This window comes from Grammomys surdaster, unplaced genomic scaffold, assembly GCF_004785775.1.
Source record: "Grammomys surdaster isolate TR1022 unplaced genomic scaffold, NIH_TR_1.0 208, whole genome shotgun sequence".
NCBI lineage: Eukaryota > Metazoa > Chordata > Mammalia > Rodentia > Muridae > Grammomys > Grammomys surdaster.
This window is the reverse complement of record NW_021604653.1, coordinates 4,187,355-4,207,930: the sequence shown is the minus strand read 5'-3', so window position 1 is coordinate 4,207,930 and position 20,576 is coordinate 4,187,355. Positions and strand designations below refer to the sequence as shown.

General features: G+C 38.2%; 1 protein-coding gene and 1 pseudogene across 5 annotated transcripts in view; both read right to left on the bottom strand.

Moving 5' to 3' along the window:
• Dpp10 (dipeptidyl peptidase like 10) overlaps positions 1–20,576 on the bottom strand; it is a 1,453,779-nt gene that overhangs the window by 492,373 nt on the left and 940,830 nt on the right. The gene's annotated exons all lie outside the window — the stretch shown is intronic.
• LOC114624545 lies at positions 746–2,587 on the bottom strand (annotated as a pseudogene).

Below are 20,576 nucleotides of genomic sequence, written 5' to 3'. Positions count from 1 at the left end.
ACATACACACTCTATCACCACCAACAACAACATGTATAAGAGAGGAGAAAGGGATTTCAGATCTTGCTTTGCCCCCCAACTAGAACTCTTCTTGAGAGTATAATATTCACTTTTCTGCTCTATGACACTTCTTGATTAAAAGTAACTTACTAGGAGAAAACAGTTTTATGAGGTAAATGAAAATAGCACTCAGAATGAATAATTAGATCCTACCTCATTGGTGAAATTTGGAATCGAGGTGCCAGTGTAGAAAAGCAAAGGCTATATACAAAACCTAAACTTCCTCCTGGGTAACAATGCCAGACTTTCTAATCCCTTGGGGAAGCACAAGACATCAAGTAGTAACACTAAACACAAAACTCTAAATAAGTTTTCGATAAAATCTGTAAAATTTCACTATCAGATCTAGAGAATGAAAATCATAGAGCGGGGATGTTGTAGAGATGAATGTACACAAGATGACCCCTGCAGAGAGAATCTAGACTAAGAACCTGGAAACTCCATCCTTGCTCACAAGACTCTGATTCACTCCTGAAACAATAGTTAAAGCAGGGAGCTTCACAAAGAGTCTGGTCTACACAGATACAAAAGAGAAATGCTATTTCTCTTACAGATTCCTGCCTCCTGCACATCCATCTACAGGATGCAAGAAGGCCTATATACTCCCCACTCTTTCTCCATTCACTTACTTCTTAATACATCCTTTGATGCCAGACTTTCAGTTTCAATAGTGATAAGAACATTCTTTTTTTTTTTTTTCTCATTAAACTTGTTTTAATGGGTCTCAAAATTCTGTGACAGATTTTTGGTCAAGTTGTTTCCATTAAAAAGTACTGATTTTGAAAACTAATAACTTAAAACTGCCACACACAAAAAAAATGGTCCACAAAACATTCTTTCCTTCTGAAGGTTTTACGATGCATTGTTATCATTAACCAGTCTTTTACTATTAAACTTAAATGGCCAATTGAGACAAACAATTCTGAGACCGTTCTTCCACCACTGATTAAGACTGGGGTGGCAGGTGTTAGGGATAATATTCATTTAGCCTTCTGAGCTTTCTGGGCAGACTTGGTGACTTTGCCGGCTCCAGCAGCCTTCTTGTCCACAGCTTTGATGACACCGACTGCAACTGTCTGCCTCATGTCGCGAACGGCAAAACGACCAAGTGGAGGATAGTCAGAGAAGCTCTCAACACACATGGGCTTGCCAGGAACCATATCAACAATGGCTGCATCACCAGACTTCAAGAATTTGGGGCCATCTTCCAGCTTCTTACCAGAACGACGATCAATCTTTTCTTTAAGCTCAGCAAACTTGCATGCTATGTGAGCTGTGTGACAATCCAGAACAGGAGCATAGCCAGCACTAATTTGGCCTGGATGGTTCAGGATAATCACCTGAGCAGTGAAGCCAGCTGCTTCCATTGGTGGGTCATTTTTGCTGTCACCAGCAACATTGCCACGTCTAACATCTTTGACAGACACATTCTTTACATTGAAGCCCACATTGTCCCCAGGAAGAGCTTCACTCAAAGCTTCATGGTGCATTTCAACAGACTTGACTTCAGTTGTTACGTTGACTGGCGCAAAGGTAACCACCATGCCAGGTTTGAGAACACCAGTCTCCACTCGGCCCACGGGGACAGTGCCAATGCCTAAAATAAATGTTTTGTATAAATAGATGTTCTAATACATATCAGTTAAGACCTATACCTCAAAGAAACACACTCAAATTCACCATCCTCATTATTCTACTTACCCCCAATTTTATAGACATCCTGGAGGGGCAGTCGCAGAGGCTTGTCAGTTGGACGAGTTGGTGGCAGGATACAGTCCAAAGCTTCCAGCAGCGTGGTGCCACTGGCACTGCCGTCTTTGCGGGTGACTTTCCATCCCTTGAACCAAGGCATATTAGCACTTGGCTCCAGCATGTTGTCACCATTCCAACCAGAAATTGGCACAAATGCTACTGTGTCAGGATTATAGCCAATTTTCTTAATGTAGGTGCTGACTTCCTTAACGATTTCCTTGTATCTCTTCTGACTGTATGGTGGCTCGGTGGAATCCATTTTGTTAACACCAACGATTAGCTGTTTCACACCCAGGGTGTAAGCCAGAAGAGCATGCTCACGGGTCTGCCCGTTCTTGGAGATACCAGCTTCAAATTCACCAACACCAGCAGCAACAATCAGGACAGCACAATCAGCCTGAGATGTGCCTGTAATCATGTTTTTGATGAAGTCTCTGTGCCCTGGGGCATCAATGATAGTCACGTAGTATTTGCTGGTCTCAAATTTCCACAGGGAGATGTCAATAGTGATACCACGCTCACGTTCAGCTTTCAGTTTGTCCAAGACCCAGGCGTACTTGAAGGAGCCTTTTCCCATCTCGGCAGCCTCCTTCTCAAACTGTTCGTTTGTCGATTCCACCACATTTGTAAATCAGGTGGCCGGTTGTGGTGGACTTGCCGGAATCTACGTGTCCAATTACGACGATGTTGATGTGAGTCTTTTCCTTTCCCATTTTTGCTTTGAATTAGCGGTGGCTTTCACAACACCTGCGTTCTGACGGCAAACCCGTTGCCAAGAACATTCTTATATCAAATACTACTGGTAAATTGAGAACTGCTAGATCAACCAGAATAATTTCACCTACCTCCTTGTTTTACTTCCTCTACTACTGGTCTACTAACTATACTCAGTGGCAAATATTCTTCTCATTCCTTATATATCCACTTAATTATTTCTTATTTTCAATTCATATATATATATATATATATATATATATATATATATATATATATATATATAACCCTGATCTTTAGTCACATTCTCATCCATTTCTGAAGCTCCCTCATTCATGTCATAAGGAAGATTTGCAAACTGACTTGTCAAAAACTCTGTGAAGAATTGCACAATGGCTGGGAATATCCCTTGTGCTTCTACTCTGAACTCATTTTCTAAACATGGTATAAGCAATGATCTTACTGAATCTTCTTAATACTCAATTTCTCAACTTAAAGATGAAGAATAATAGAATTCCTCATTTTGTGGGATTGTTCCAATAAACTATTGCATTCATGAGGTTATTTACTTGATACATAAGGTACAACAATTAATAAATCATTGGTAAAGTGCTACTGCCTTTAGTTTGCTGCTGAGTTCAGCTGGATTGTACCTTCCCCTGGAGATGGTCTCTCTGGGAGCTTTCATCAACTAATCCTCCCATTGCATCCATGGCCAACTGGACCACTCATCATAGCATCATGATTCTCTATTATATAATAGCCCTAGAGTATATATTATATATGACAATAGTAGTAACTTGACCACAACACCCACAGCTATGTTAGTAACAAATGCCTGAAATTCCAGCTGATGCTTGATCGTTATCATATTCCTATTTCCAGAACCTAACTTAAGTTAAACAATTAGGATAAAGTCCAAATAAAGTTTAAGGTTAGAACTCTGACAAAAGCCACAGCCTCATGACCACACTGACAGTTTGGACACTGCTCCCACCTACCTATACTCAGAGACCATGCCTAAGGATTCTGTCATAGTAGAGATTTATTCACATGCTAGTTCGGATTACAAACTTCAGAACCTGGCCAAATAGTGTGTTCTCTGATCAAGGTTCATTAATGACCTTTTCTTCTGGTCCAGTTGCTGAGTCAATAGCCAGTTACCTCAAGTAATGGCCTCTGGCTGTGTGATAGTCCCAAGGAGAGGATGTGGGCCAATTAAGAGTTTTTCACACTTGCAAAGAGCTTTGTCCTGCTGAGCTCGGAACAAAATCAATCCTGACTCTTTCATAAATGCAGAACCCTGCAAAATTAGGAAACCTTTTAATACTTATTGAAATCAAATAGAGTTCATAAAGCCTGCAGAGAGCTTCCTACCTCTACAGGGTAATGATTTCCTTCCCATTCACTATCCTAAGCAACACCCCTAGGCAGAAAGAAATAGACAAAACAGCATTGCAATTTTTAAGAACTTCCACAAGAGATCAGATGTTCATGTTTTCACACTCCTTCAAGGTTTTGTGTATGGTTTTTTTTTCTCCTCTTTGTAATATTTCTATGTTGGCAGTGCTTTCATTACACATGAAGTAATACAATCAAGCAATTCAATCAAGACAACTGCATCTAAGGATGAACTTCCTAAAATGGGAAATCTGGAAGAATTTCATACCTAAGTATTTAAAGAGATTCAAGGGCTTATGAAATTTCACAGCAACAAATATTATGGAAAAGTAAGTGAACCTATAAGACCAAAAAAAGAGTTCAGAATGATGAAGGAGACCCCAGTAAAAGGAGATGCTAGAGCTATGAGCCAGGAATGGGGTGGGGTAGGTGGAGTACCACCATCATTGAGGTAAAGGGGAGAAGGATGGAATGGGAGTTTGCAGAGAGGAAGACTGGAACAGAGACAACATTTGAAATGTAAATAAATAAAGTAATGGAAAGACATGATGAAGGACAGCAATAGAGTCTCCAGTCATTAAGTTGGAAAGCATTTCCTGTAACTCTTCTGAGGTTGACTGGTACTTCTGAAAGTACCAGCACATTACATAATGACCCAAACACTGTTTGGTTATCCTGCATGCTCTTATTTATAAAGATAAAAATCCCTCTTCATATTCTTCCTCCATTGACAGTCAACAAAACCAAAAGATGTACTGGGTGTCAAATTGTTCTTAAAATATTATCTTTCAGGGTTGGGGGGGGAAGGAAGGAACAAGTAAAATGAATAAGTAAATAAATTTAAAAGAGAAAACAAATGGTTACAATAATTAAAAGTATTTAATTTTCAAAATTACTTCCATGTAACACTTTGATATTTTTGAATTAGGATAACATTGATTTTGTAATGTTTGGCTTTTGATAGAGGAAAAATGATACATACATATTTATATAAAATTTAAATAATCTAGAATGATCTGTGATGAAAATCAACTGATAAAAGTAAAATGGCCAGAAATCCTCAAGAGAGGAAACAGATATGGATAGCCAATGAACTAAAGGTAATTTCAAACCTATCATTTCTAAACATCTCATAAAAATCAGCAAAGATCCAGAAAGCCAGGAAGTAGTGGCACACACCTTTAATCTGAACACTGGGGAAGCAAAACCAGGCAGATCTTTGTGAGTTCAAGGCCAGCTTAGTCTATAGCATGAGTTCCAGGACATCCAGTGCTACACAATAAGAAACCCTGTCTTAAAAATAAAACTACAACAAAATGTCAGCGTGGAAATGTATTTTAATGAAGTATCAACATTGGTATTTCTTTAAAGAGTTCACAAATGTTTCCCATCTGTCCATGGATCTTGCTCCCTTCTGTCTAGTGTCATAACACCCATGCAATAAGGGAGGCGTTTAATATAGAGAGTTTTAGAACTTTAATGAAAAAAATTTTTAGTCATTTTTATTTTATTTTGGGGGGGTTATTTTTTTGTAAACATTGTATTTTTTATTTGATGTTTTATTTACCTTTCATATGTTATCCCCGTAAACCCCTCCCCACCCCGCTCAGGGACCCCCTATCCCATCACCCCTCCTCATGCTTCTTTGCAGATATGCCCCTACCTACCCCCCACTACCACCTCCCCACCCTTGAAATCCCACCCACTGGGGTGTCCAGCCTTCATGAGACCAAGGATCTCTTCTCCCACCTATGCCCAACAGGGCCATCCTCTCTTACATATATAGCTGGAGCCATGGATCCCTCCCTAAATGCTCCCAGGCTGGTGGTTTAGACTCTGGGAACTCTGGTTGGTTGGTATTGTTGCTCTCCTCATGGGACCACAAACCTTTTCAGCTCCTACAGTCTTTACTCTAACTCCTCCACTGGGAATCCCATGATCAATTCTATGGTTAGCTGTGAGCATCTGCCTCTGAATATGTAAGACTCTGGCAGACCTCTAAGGAGACATCTATATCAGGCTCTTGTCAGCATCCACTTCCTGACTTCCACCTCAGCATCTACCTTTGGTGAATGCACATGGGATGGATCCTATCTCTTTGTTTGGAATCAACCTGAAAGACACACTTCAGGAGCTGTCCCTGAGGCCTTTCCAGAGCAGTTTAACTGAGAGTGGGACAGTGTACATCTCATAGGCTTGGAATTCGAAGTGAATAAAGGTGAACTTGACAAAATGTATGCTCACTTGCTCTACTTCGCCAACCACTGAGATGTAAGGTCACAGCCTCATGTACCACTACAAGCAAGAATTGATTCAGTCTCCTTTGCCTTCCCCAACATAAAAGTTTATCCCCTGGACTGTGGCCCCAAATAAACCCCTTGAATTGTAGGTACTATAGTTTGAATTTGAAATGTAGCCCAAATGTTCATATCTTTGACCACTTGATCTCCAGTTGATGACACTCTTTGGGGATGTTATGAAACCTTTGCTGAAGGAATGTCATTATAGGGGGAGGAGACACCATCAGAAGGCACACTATAAGTGATCATAGTTTATTCTATCTATCTATCTATCTATCTATCTATCTATCTATCATCTATCTATTTACTTATCATCTATCTATCTCCTTATCTCTTTATTGATTTCTTTCTCTGTAACTCTGCTTCCTCTATGTAGTTGAACAATGATCAGGTAGCCTGAACTCTTGCTCCCTAACCTCTCCTGCTCACAAGGATAGGTCCTATCCATGTAGAAATATAAATCAAAGCATACCCTTTTTTCCTTCCATAACTTGCTTTTGTGATGGTATTATATCACAGCATTAGAAATGTAAGCAAGTCAACAGGACACAATAAGCAAAATAAGTGAAAATGTTAGGTGTTCAATGAAATCAATAATGTGAAAAACATTAAAATTATGAATTGATCTTATTTTATGAAAAATGTCACTAAGAAGGATCTCATAGGTCTAAGGTATCAGCTTCAGAACACATCTTTTTATTTTGAAAATTGATTTAATAAAAGAATTATACTTATTCAAAAACAAAGGGCATCTAACTGTCAGAGAGAAAAAGACAAGTGGGCATTATTATATTTGCTTATGGGATGGAAGACAATGGATTTAAGTGGCTCATGTGGTTCACACACCTCAAAGTTTCTCTTAGTCCTGACCATCTCTAAGGAGGAAGCATCACCTAAGAGGGATGCAACACTCATGGCCACTTGCCTCTTTTTCTGGAATCTCTCGAGGAAGGCCCAGACACCTATGTTAATCTTGCAAGTAAAGTCTTGTCATCACTGGCTATGTCTTGAGTTTTCTACTTTGGTTTACTCTATGAGAAACAGATAAACAACTCCAAGACATGTGTTACTAGTTAAAGCTATCTTCCCTCTTTATGGATCATAAAATCTACAAGTTATATTCTGGTTTCCCAATTTATACGTCTGCCGCATTTGTTACTTTTACTAGGAATTGAAGTGGGATTGTTTGCCAGGCTTTGACAGGGCACAGCCATTGCTCACTGTATAGGTTGGTTTATCTAGCCATCTCCTTCTCTTTATGTACTCTCCTCATACAAATGTTACACCATTCACAATTAAGCATACAGTTCTTCATGATCAATAGCTATGTTTATTTCCCTGACATTTTCTAAAATCATAATGGGGTACAGATGAATGACTCTCAAGTATATGATAGCACATTTTATTTGAATATATTCACATTTTGCAAATTAAAGGTTTTTTGTTGTTGTTGTTGTTTGGTTTTTTGGTTTTGGGGCTTTGTTTTCCCAATAGGAGTAATCTCAAAGTGAAACTGGATCAGGTGGCTGCAGAGATGACTCAGGGGTTAAGATCATGTAGCATCATACAACACTCAAGCTTGTTTCCCACAAAGTTGGGCAGCTCATTTACATCGCAGGAGCCATCACTGTGGAACTATTTTCTTTAACTGTCTTCAGTATCATTGAAACTTGATTCATCAAAGAAGATTGTGTGCGTGTATGTGCATGCATGTTTGTACCTACATGTGTGTGTGTATGTGTGTGTGAATGCACATGCATATGTACCATCATGTGCATTTGTACAGTCATCTAGGTGTGTGTCTGTGTTTAGACCAAAGGTCAATCTTGGGTGTCATTCTTCAAGTGCTATCACCTTAACCACCATGATTTTCATTGTCTCAGAACTCACCAAACAGGCTACATTGTTGGCCAGTGAACTCTGGGATCCTTCTCTGTCTTCCTCTCTAGTGACACCTGCCTCCTATTACATCCAGCATTTTCATGTCCTGGAAATCAGACTCAGAACCTTGTGTTTACAAGTCAAGCATGCTACTAAGCTATTATATCACAAAGGAAGGTGCTTAAAATAAAGGAAAGATAGTTATCTCAAGGATCTTTGTCCTAGAGCCATTGTCTATTCTCTAGGTTCATGCTATCACATGAAAGTGATGTACAACTCTAAAGTTGTTAATATTACCCATTTTACTGGGGTTTCTTATAATTGCCAGGAACAAGGAACTGTGGAGAAGGTCCATGGGACTTTAAAACAATATTTTCATAAAATAAAAAAGGGTGAGGTTTATCCCTGTACACCACAAATTCAGTTTTTAAAAAAGTTGTCTACAACCCCTATGGTTTTCCTCAACATTGAGAGTATTTTAAAGTATAGAATATATGGTATCTCACTGAGTTTCACATTTGGTATGGTTATCCTATACAATTTTAATAAAATTGTATACTTTTCTTCTGGTCATTTGCTTCTGACAAGGAATTATTCAGACATAATCAAGTTTTTAAATCAGAAGTGTAGTCTTAGATTTGTTAAAAAAAAAACTTTTAATAAGGGGTTTTAAACACATGATTCCCTCCCCCTTCTAGACTACTGTTTAAAGGTAGGGGAGAAAAGATGGTAAATAGGAGAAGGAGATGTGGACCTAATTGGTAGTAGTTTTTTGGGATGATTCCAATCTTCCATTATTTTAGGACACCAGGAGTCTATTTCAGTAGTGTTAGGATATCAAACACAATCAGCATCAGTGGTGGAATGATCTAGCAGAAACAGCCAGGTCTCCACCAAATCAGTAAGAGCCAATGGGAGTGACCAGAACCAGCCAGGACCCAGTTGAAGTGTTCTACCTTGCCTCTGTCAATGAAGTGAATATCAGCAAAGACTTGAGGCAAACAAAGTGTGACAATGCTAGCTATGCAATCTCAGCATCACTGTCCATTGAGTCCTATTTATACTCTCTGCAAACATTGTGTGTCCTTCTAAGGGTGTCAGCAAGACACCACATGAATCTACATCATATGAAACCAGAAACTTCTACTTCAGAGAAGTCTGCACTTCCCAAAAAGTAGAAAAGTATTGTGTCTGCATCTGTATATGCAAAAGCCACCACTGTTTGCCCAGGTTGGAATGTCCCTGAATACTCTTTTTGAATAGTGACTCATCCTCATCCCCCTACATCCCCCACATGTGCTATTTTGTGAGAATTACTTAGCAAAGGCTCTCTCCCACTGCTGTGCCTGCTGCTTTAAGCAACAATACATACCTGCCAGATGTATTATCAGAATTGTTTCCTAAAGTTTGATCTTGCCTTTCTGTGTGTGGGTATATGCATCTATGAGTGAAGGTGCCTGTGGAGGCCAGAAGAAGAAAGACATCAGATTCACTTGGTCTGGAGTTACAGGCAGTTGAATGAGAGTCACCAACACAGATGGTGAAAACCAAACTCTGACCCTCTGGAAAAGAAGTACACACCACTGAGCCATCTCTACAAACCATCTACACCGTCTTTGAATTAAGTTATACTCCTCTTTTACCTTCCTTCAAATATGACAATTCTGACACCAAATACAACCTCAAGTAGAAATTCAATAACATATATTTTTCAAAAACTAGAGAGGAAAACAGCAAATATTTTATACATTTTAAAGAGGAAAACTACCTCTTTTTGATATAAATGAATCTAGTGCTTATAATACTCGAAGATAAAACTTCTGCATTGGTATGAGAGTATAGGCTGTTTATAATATTATCCTGACTTTGGAAATGCCTCTGTCTGTGCCCCTCACCAATGACTGCTATCAGCTTCTTTAATCCTTTTCTCCCTCAAAGTAGGCTGCAAATATCTCATGCTGGAGGGATTGCTTTCTAATCTTTTCCTGGTAGATAGACTGAAATGTGAATTTCTAAAATTCTAGGGAAGACTGCTATTGCTATGCAATCTATTCTTAGAAAATCATTTCTGTGGATGCTAGAATTCAAACAACTAAGGGTTATTATTTGGAGAAGCTGGTTTTAAGTAACGGATAAAATTAATGAAAATAGCAGGTTTAGCAATACAGTAATATTACCACATAAAGGTATCACTTCGGACCTTAAGAAGGACATAAACAACTCCCTTAAAGAAATACAGGAGAACACAGGTAAACAGATAGAAGCCCTTAAAGAGGAAACACAAAAAATCCCTTAAAGAATTTCAAGAACACACAACCAAACAGGTGTAGGAAGCAAACAAAACCATATAGGATATAAAAATGGACGTAGAAACAATAAAGAAATCTCAACGAGGGACTACTCTGGAGATAGAAAACCTAGGAAAGAAATCAGGGGTCATAGATCCAAGCATCACCAACAGAGTACAAGAAATAGAAGAGAGAATCTCACGTGCAGAAGATACCATGGAAAACATTGACACAACTGTCAAAGAAAATGCAAAATGCAAAAATCTCCTAACCCAAAACATCCAGGAAATCCAGGACACAATGAGAAGACCAAACCTAAGGATGATAGGTATAGATGAGGGAGAAGATTCCCAACTTAAAGAGCCAGTAAATATCTTCAACAAAATTATAGAGGAAAATAGATGTCCATGAAAATGAAAAGAAATAGATGTCCATGAACATACAAGAAGCCTACAGAACTCCAAGTAGACTAGACCAGAAAAGAAATTCCTCCTGTCACATAATAATCAAAACGTCAAATGCACAAAACAAATAAAAAATACTAAAAACAGTATGGGAAAAAGATAAAGTAACTTATAAAGGCAGACCTACAAGAATTACACCAGACTTCTCACTAGAGACTCTAAAAGCCAGAAGATCCTGAAGTGATATTATACAGACCCTAAGAGAACACAAATGCCAGTCTAGACTTCTATGTCCAGCAAAACTCTCAATCACTATAGATGGAGAAACCAAGATATTCCATGACAAAACCAAATTTGCACAATATCTTCCCACAAATCCAGCCCTATACAAAGGATAATAGATGGAAAGCTCCAACACAAGAAGAGAAATTTTCTACAACCTAGAAAAAGCAAGAAAATAATCTTCCAACAAACCCAAAAGAAGACAGCTACACAAACATAATTAAACCTCTAATAACTAAAATAACAGGAAGAAACAATCACTTTTCCTTAATATCTCTTAACATCAATGGACTCAATTCCCCAATAAAAAGACATAGACTAACAGACTGGATGCATAAACAGTACCAAGAATTTTGCTACATACAGGAAATACACCTCAGTGGCAAAGACAGACACTACCTCAGAGTAAAGGGCTGGAAAAGAATTTTCCAAGCAAATGGTCCCAAGAAACAAGCTGGACTAGCCATTCTAATTCCAAATAAATTCGAATTTCAACCAAAAGTCATCGAGACAGATAACAAAAGACACTTCATACATATCAAAAGAAAAAAATCTACCAAGATGAACTCTCAATTCTGAACATCTATGCTCCAAATGCAAGGGAACCCACATTCACAAAAGAAACTTTACTAAAAATCAAAGCACACATGGCACCTGACACAATAATAGTGGGGGAGTTCAACACCCCACCCTCAGAAATGGATAGATCATGGAAAAAGAAACTAAACAGTGACACAGTGGAATTAATGAAAGTTATGAACCAAATGGATTTAATAGATATCTATAGAACATTTCATCCTAAAACAAAGGAATATATATTTTACTCAGCACCTCATGGTACCTTCTCCAAAATAGACCATATAATTGGTCACAAAGCAGGCCTCAACAGATACAAAATATTGAAATAATCCCTTGCATCCTATGAGATCACTATGGACTAAGGCTGGTCTTCAATAATAACAAAAACAATGGAAAGCCTACATATACATGGAAACTGAACAACGCTATGCTAAATGATGACTTGGTCAAGGAAGAAATAAAGAAAGAAATTAAAGAAGTTTTAGAATTTAATGAAAATGAAGGCTAGCCATACCAAAATTTATGGGACACAATGAAACCAGTGCTAAGGGGAAAACTCATAGCTCTAAATGTCTACAAAAAGAAACCTGAGAGAGCATACACTAGCAATTTGACAACAAATATGAAAGCACTAGAACAAAAAGAAGCAAATACACACAATATGAATAGAGACAGGAGATAATCAAACTCAGATCTGAAATCAACCAAGTAGAAACAAGAAGAACTATACAAAGTAGCAACAAAACCAAGAGCTGGCTCTTTGAGAAAATTAGTAAGATAGATAAACCCTTAGCTAGACTAACAGGAGGGCACAGAGATAGTATCCAAATTAATAAAATTAGAACTGGAAAGGGAGACAACAAAAAAATTGATGAAATTTAAAAAGTCCTGAGATCCTACTTCAAAAGCTTATATACTCAACAAAACTGGAAAATCTGGATGAAATAGACAATTTTCTAGACAGATATCATTTACCAAAGTTAAATCAGGAGCCTATAAACCATTTAAGCAGTTCCATAACCCCTAAAGAAATAGCAACAGTTATTAAAAGTCTCCCAACCAAGAAAAGTCTAGGACCAGATGGTTTTAGTGCAGAATTCTATCAGACCTTCAAGGAAGACCTAATACCAATTATCTTCAAAAGATTCCACAAAATAGAAACAGAAAGAACACTACCCAATTCATTCTATGAAGCCACAGTTATGCTCATATCTAAACCTTACAAAGACCCAACGAAGAAAGAGAACTTCAGACCAATCTCCCTTATGAACATCGATGCAAAAATACTGAAAAAAATTTTTGCAAACTGAATCCAAGATCACATCAAAATAATCATCCATCATGATCAAGTAGGTTTTATCCCAGAAATGCAGGGATGGTTCACTATTCGGAAATCCATCGATATAATCCACTATATAAATAAAATAAAAAAAAAACACATGACCATCTCACTAGTTGGTGAGAAAGCATTTGACAAAATTCAACATCCCTTCATAGTAAAAGTCCTAGAATGATCAGGAATTCAAAGCCCATAGCTAAACATAGTAAAGCAATATACAGCAAACCAGTAACCAACATCAAACTAAATGTAGAGAAACTTGAAGCAATTCCACTAAAATCAGGGACTAGACAAGGCTGCCCACTCTCTCCCTACCTGTTCAACATAGCACTGGAAGCCCTAGCTAGAGCAATTAGACAACAAAAAGAAGTCAAAGTGATACAAATATGAAAGGAAGAAATCAAAGTATCTCTATTTTCAGATGATATGATAGTATACTTAAGTGACCTCAAAACTTCCACTGGAGAACTCTTAAACCTGATAGGCAACTTCAGCAAAGTGGCTGGTTATAAAATCAACTCAAAAAACTAGTAGCTTTCATCTACTTGAAAGATAAACAGGCTAAGAAAGAAATTAGGAAAATGATATCCTTCAGAATAGTCACAAATAATATAAAATACCTTGGTGTGAATCTAACCAAGCAAGTGAAAGATTTGTATGATACGAACTTCAAGTCTCGGGAAAGAAAGAAACCAGAAAAGATCTCAGAAGATGGAAAGATCTCCCATGCTCATGGATTGGCAGGATTAATATAGTAAAAATGGCCATCTTTCCCAAAGCAATCTACAGATTCAATGCAATCCCCATTAAAATCCAAATTCTTCACAGAGTCAGAAAGAGAAATTTTCAAATTCATTTGGAATAACAAAAAACCCAGGATACTGAAAACTACTCTTAGCAATAAAAGAACTTCTGGAGGAATCATCATTCCTGACTTCAAGCTGTACTACAGAGCAATAGTGATAAAAACTGCATGGTATTGGTACAGAGACAGACAGGAAGTTCAATGGAATAGAATTGAAGATCCAGAAATGAACACACACCTATGGTCACTTGATCTTTGACAAAGTGGCTAAAACGGTCCAGCGGATAAAGAACAGCTTTTTCAACAAATGGTGCCGGTTCAACTGGAGGACAACATATAGAAGAATGCAAATAGATCAATTTATTTATTTATTTTTATTGGATATTTTATTTATATTTCAGATGTTATCCCCTTACTCCATTCCTCCCAAACCCAAGGACCCCCTCTCCCATTCCCCTCCTCCTGATTCTATGAGGATGTGCCCCCACCTACCCCCTACTCCTACCTCCCCACCCTTGAATTTCACCACGCACAGCGTCCAGCATTCATGGGACCAAGGATCTCCTCTCCCACCTATACCTGACAGGACCATCCTTTCTTGCAAACACAGCTGGAGCCATAGGTCCCTCCCTAAGTGCTCCTCAGCTGGTGGTTTAGACCCTGGGGAGTTTGGTTGGTTGGTATTGTTGCTCTCCTCATGGGGTGGCAAACCCTTTCAACTCCTTCAGTTTTATCTCCTTGAACAAAGCTTAAGTCCAAGTGGATAAAGGACCTCCACATAAAACCAGACACACTGAAACTATTAGAAGAGAGAGTGGGGAAGAAATTGAATACTTGGGCACAGGGGAAAAGTTCCTGAACAGAACACCAACAGCTTATACTCTAAGATCAAGAATGACAAATGGGACTTCATAAAATTGAAAAGTTTCTGTAAGGCAAAGGACACTGTCAATAGGACAAAATGGCAACCAACAGATTGGGAAAATACCTTTACCAATCTCACATCTGATAGAGGACTAACATCCAATATACACAAAGAACTCAAGAAATTAGACACCAAACAACCAAATAACCCTATTGAAAATGGGGTACAGAGCTAAACAAAGAATTCTCAACTGAATAAATTCAAATGGCCGAGAAGCACCTAATCAAATGTTCAGCATCCTTAGTCATCAGGGAAATGCAAATCAAAACAAACCTGAGATTCCACCTCACACCAATCAGAATGACTAAGATCAAAAACTCAGGTGATAGTAGATGCTGGCAAGGATGTGGAGAGAGAGGAACACTCCTCCATTGTTAGTAGGATTGCAACATGGTGTAATCACTCTGGTAATCAGTCTGGTGGTTCCTCAGAAAATTTGACATAGCATTACCTGAGGACTCTGCTATACCACTCCTGGGCATATACCCAGAAGATGCTTCAACATATAGCAAGGACATATGTTCCACTATGTTCAGAGCAGCCTTATTTATAATAGCCAGAAGCTGGAAGGAACCCAGATGTCCTTCAACAGAGGAATGGATACAGAAAATGTGGTACATTTGCACAATTGATTGTTACTCAGCTATTAAAAATAATGAATTCATAAAACTCTTAGGCAAATGATGGAACTAGAAAATATCATCCTTAGTGAGGTAACCCAATCACAAAAGAACACACATGGTATGCACTCACTGATCAGTTTATATTAGGCCAAAAGCTCCAAATACCCAAGATACAACTCACAGACCACATGAAGCTCATGAAGAAGGAAGACAAAATTGTGAGTGCTTTGGTCCTTCTTAGAAGGAGTAACAAAATACTCATGAGAGCAAATATGGGACAAAGTTTTGGACAAACTAAAGAAGGGGCTGTCCAGAGACTGCTCCACCTTGGTATCCGTCCTATGTGCAGTCACCAAAAGTAGTCACTGATGTGAATGTCAGGAAGTGCATGCTGACAGGAGCCTAATATAGCTGTCTCCTTAGAGGTCTGCCAGAGTCTGACATATTCAGAGGCAGATACTCTCAGCTAAACATTGAACTGATCAAGGGATTCCCAATGGAAGAGTTAGAGAGAAGGAAATCAAGGAGCTGAAAGGATTTGTGGCCCCATGAGGAGAGCAACAATACCAACCAACCAGAGTTCCCAGAGTCTATACTACCAGCCTGGGCACACTTAGGGAGCTGTATATGCAGGGGAGGATGGCCTTGTTGGGCATAAGTGAGAGAAGAGATCCTTGATTCCATGAAGTCTGGATGCTGAGTGTGGGGGAATTTGAATGTTGGGAGGTAGGAGTTGGGGAATGTGGGGAGGGACACATCTTCATAGAAACAGGAGGAGGAGGGGATGCAATAAGGGGTTCCTGGGCGGAGTGGAAATGGGATAAGGGGATAACATCTGAAATGTAAATAAAATATCCAATAAAATAATTTTTAAAAAAGGTATCTCTTCAATAGATTCCATAAGACTGTCAATTTTTAAATATATAAATTATATATATATATATATGTGTGTGTGTGTCTGTGTGTGTGTGTCTGTGTGTGTGTGTCTGTGTGTGTTTGTATGTGTGTCTGTATGTGTGTGTGTGTCTGTGTGTGTGTCTATGTGTGTGTCTGTGCATGTGCGTGTGTATCTGTGTGTCTGGATTAGGATACGATCATGTGTGTAAAGGAGACCACGGATTCCCAAAAAGGTTGTAAGGTCCAAGGGTCCTAGAAATATAGGAGGTTGTGACCTGGCCAGCCTGGATAGAGACTTTAGTCCTATGCAAAATTAGTAAGTGCCCTTAAGTATTAATTCATCTCTGTTGCTCCATCAAATACTGACTTCAAAATAGTTTAAAGGAAGGTGGGAGACAGGTAAGTTGATAATGTATTTGCCTTAGATACATTAGGACCTGAGTTTGATACCTAAAACTCACAAGGAAGAAAAATAGGCATGTTGATTACTTTGAATCCTAGTGCTCGGAGTTGGAGAAACATAGACATCTGGACCTACCAGCCAGCTAGTCTAGCCTGCTTAGTAAGCTCCAGGCCAATTACATAATTATCTCCACAAAATACTATGGATGGAAACTACATGTTCTTTATTATATGAGATTGCTTCCTGTGGTGACTGTAATATTTCTTCTTGATTTACTTGAGCAAATGTAACTCAAATTACTGTTATAATTCAAATACTGCCCAAAATCATACACAGAGAATGAAGAGTAAGTTCTGTACAGTGAGGTGTTTGAACTATTTATCATATATAACTTATTAAAAGATAATATAAATTTAAAATAAATGTGGTAAACATAAAGTAATAATAAAGCTTAGGCTGTAACCCATGTATGCTGCAACAAGCCTTCATATATGTAATAATGTTTCTGGTTTAAAGCCATATGGATTTCCCAAAGGTTGTAGAGGCTGTCAAGAAAAAACAAAAACAACAGCAACAAAAGACCAAACATCCAAGATATATTCCAGATAGCATACCTGGAAACTCAAAGCTTTACTCAAATTCTCATTCTCATCCCTTCTCACTCTCCCTCCCACTTCACCTCTCTCTCTCTCTCTCTCTCTCTCTCTCTCTCTCTCTCTCTCTCTCTCTTTCTCTCCCTCTCTTTCTCTTACTCTCTCTGTCTCTCTCTCTCTCTCTGTCTCAGTCTCTGACTCTCTCCCCTTGTTGAAATATTCAGTTCAAGAATAGATAGAAACCCAATGGAAGAATTAAGTGAACATTTCCATAATGATCATTGATATTTTTATTCACCTATAATTGCTAAATAAAAGGCATGGTCAAATCATTAATGGTTTCTAATTATATTGCATTGCTTAGAATTGACTACATTTATTTTCAAAATTACATATTGGGTGAAGGCAGACCTATAATATGGGCATTTTAATTTCTAAATAGTTATCAAATTGAAAATTTGAGATTCTAATCCAAAACTCAGAATGACAAATATGTATTTGTCCATTTGAATTTTTATAGCTTATTAGGTTCTTGTTTGAAAATACTAATGTCAGTTATATTATTAACAATAAAAAGGCCCTGGTATAATTTAAAAATGAACAGTCATAAAGATTAACTGGCTTTTATTAGCATCATTTCATGGATAATCATCATTTTAAGAAACAAAAGCTGAATTGATATCACACTTTTAATTTCCATTAGTTTCAGGGTCATGTTCATCCTGGATAATCACTAAAATAATAATATTTGGGCCTGGTGAGATGGTTCCATTGGTAAAAATGCTTGCCCCCAAGTCTGATGTTCTCTTTATTATATGAAATATAGTATTTGAACCTGAAATAAAAGGAAGAAGACAATCTATAGTGAAATCATTCATGGAACCAATATTTCAGTAGTAGTGTGGAAGATATTTAGGGTTGAAGTTAGGACCAATAGGAGAGTAAGTAAACAATGCAAGGGAATCTTAGATGCTCTCAGAGGATGCCAGCTGGTAAGAAGAGGTGCATTAGATGGGACACATTATAATAAATAGAGAGGGGAAAGAGGAAAAGATTCATTGGAAGCTTTGTAGGTACTTTGTACAAAACTAATGGGAAAAAATCATTTTTAGAAATGAGGCCAAAAAAACCAATTATCTTTTCAATCTTGTAGTTGAAAAGACAACCATACAGAGAGTGAGTACTCAACTGAAAATTGTTACTGGCTTCTGAAACTCTGAGACTTCACCTCAGACAGGAGTGCTTGCTCTCTACACCTGAAAGATGCCAGTTTTAAAAGATGTGGACCCACTCAGTACCCAAGATGTAGTCCTACTCAGCCTCAGCAAGGGTGGACCATGCCCCTTGAACTGGCTTCTTAAAGGTCTCAGTCCAAGTCTCTAAATAGCCTCATGGATTTCAATCCTTTAGTTGTAACAGGATCAGATCTTGAGGTGATTTAAAAGCTGAGGAGTACACCACAAAGCAAAGGCATTTTATCACGACATAGAGGCACAGAAGACAAAGGATTAGCAGAGTTATAAAGGGCAGAAATCAAGGAAACCTGTCCCAAAGAAGGACAAGTGCATGTGTATAAATGGATGGGTACATTTTAGTATGCAAATGAAGTATCAGCAGAGAACAGATATGTGCAAGGGACCTGCTTTGAAATGCTATTGGTAAGGACACAGCAGTGGCGAGATGCTAATGGCTTGGGTACACAGCTCTTGTAATGAGTGTTTCAGCTCATTAAACTGACATGAGTATTGACAGCACCCTGCCTATGGCTAGGTGTTACAGATTAGAAGTAGGAAAGGAGATCAGTTTTAAATGATTTATTAACATTGTCTGTGTCCAGTTAAAGCAATAAGAGCCAAGAGCTGTCTCTGATCAGAGGGTGTTTGTGGTATTTTGATTTCTGTCTCCCTCCCTGGCTCATGGATAAGTGGAACAGTCTGTAAGTTCTTTGTTGTCTTCCTAAACCAAAGCACAACTAAACTGATAGTTGAAAGCAACTCCCTTTGTAGATATGAAGATGAAATGTCAAACTCTTAGGACAATTACATATAAGATATATATGAAAGTGTATATCTCAATAAGTAAAGCCATGTCTTACAAGACTAAGGGCCTGAATTTGGAAGTCAAGCCCCAATGTAAAATCTGAAGATGTCTGCACATGATTGCAATTCCAGTGCTGGAGATGGTAACAGGAGGATACATGGGGTTTGGAGGCTGGTCAGTCTACCCGAATTGGTAAGTTCCAAGTTCAGAGAGAGATGAAGTCTTGTAAAATACAGTAGAGAGTGACTGAGGGAGACACCTGATATTGCACTTTGGCCTCAATACACAAGTTCATAGACATTGTCCTCTACTCACATACATATGTACATAACAGGTACATAAAACACACACACATACATAAACAAACATATAAATAAATAACTTCATTAAAACATCACCATGACAGAATCATCTAATGTTTCTAGCTGTTGCAGGGATTGAGAAATCCTTCCTTTCTATCATAATCTAAAGTAAAACTGAAAAATATGGCGTGAAAGGGTTGCCTCAGTGAAGGTAGCAGAGATGGCTTGCCTGAGTTTACAATGTAGGTTCCCTTCCGCTTCTAAAATAGCCCCTCTGCCTGATCTCATGTCTTTAAAAACATGTGGGCACTGCAGTCCTGCAACTACTCCTCATGATGAAGTACCTAAAAAGTAAATGGCAGAGAACTCCTTTGTTCAGCACATCTGCAATAACATTGCAATTTCTTCTCACTCTTCCTGTTAACTTTTTGTCTGTACCAGCTTTTTAATTGAACTCATATTGGTGACCTTGCACGAAACATGTTTCATGAAATATTAGAAATCATTCATAAACACTTGATAGATACATACTTGTGAGCTCATTGATACTATTCTTTCCACCTTAACGTATAAGAAAAGCTCAGAGCAAAAGTATGTCAAATACTTTTATGAAAAATTGTACAAGATGATAGCATAGCTAACATATCCTGTGTTGGACTTCCTACACTTCCTGAAACAATCAGCTCTCTTTGGAAACAGTGCCAACTAACATGTAAGTCATAAAAAATATGAATAGGTTTGTAGAGGTGTTACATCATTAGTACTCATTTTAAAAAATAATATTGTGAGCTACACTTGGGGACCAGAATAATCTTCCCAAATACGCACCACGTAGCATGAAATTCAACAATTTGTAACTCTGGCTTCAGAGAATCTAATAACAGTAGCCTAGAACATAAACACACACACACACACACACACACACACACAAACGAGAGATTGAGAGAGAGAGAGAGAGAGAGAGAGAGAGAGAGAGAGAGAGAGAGAG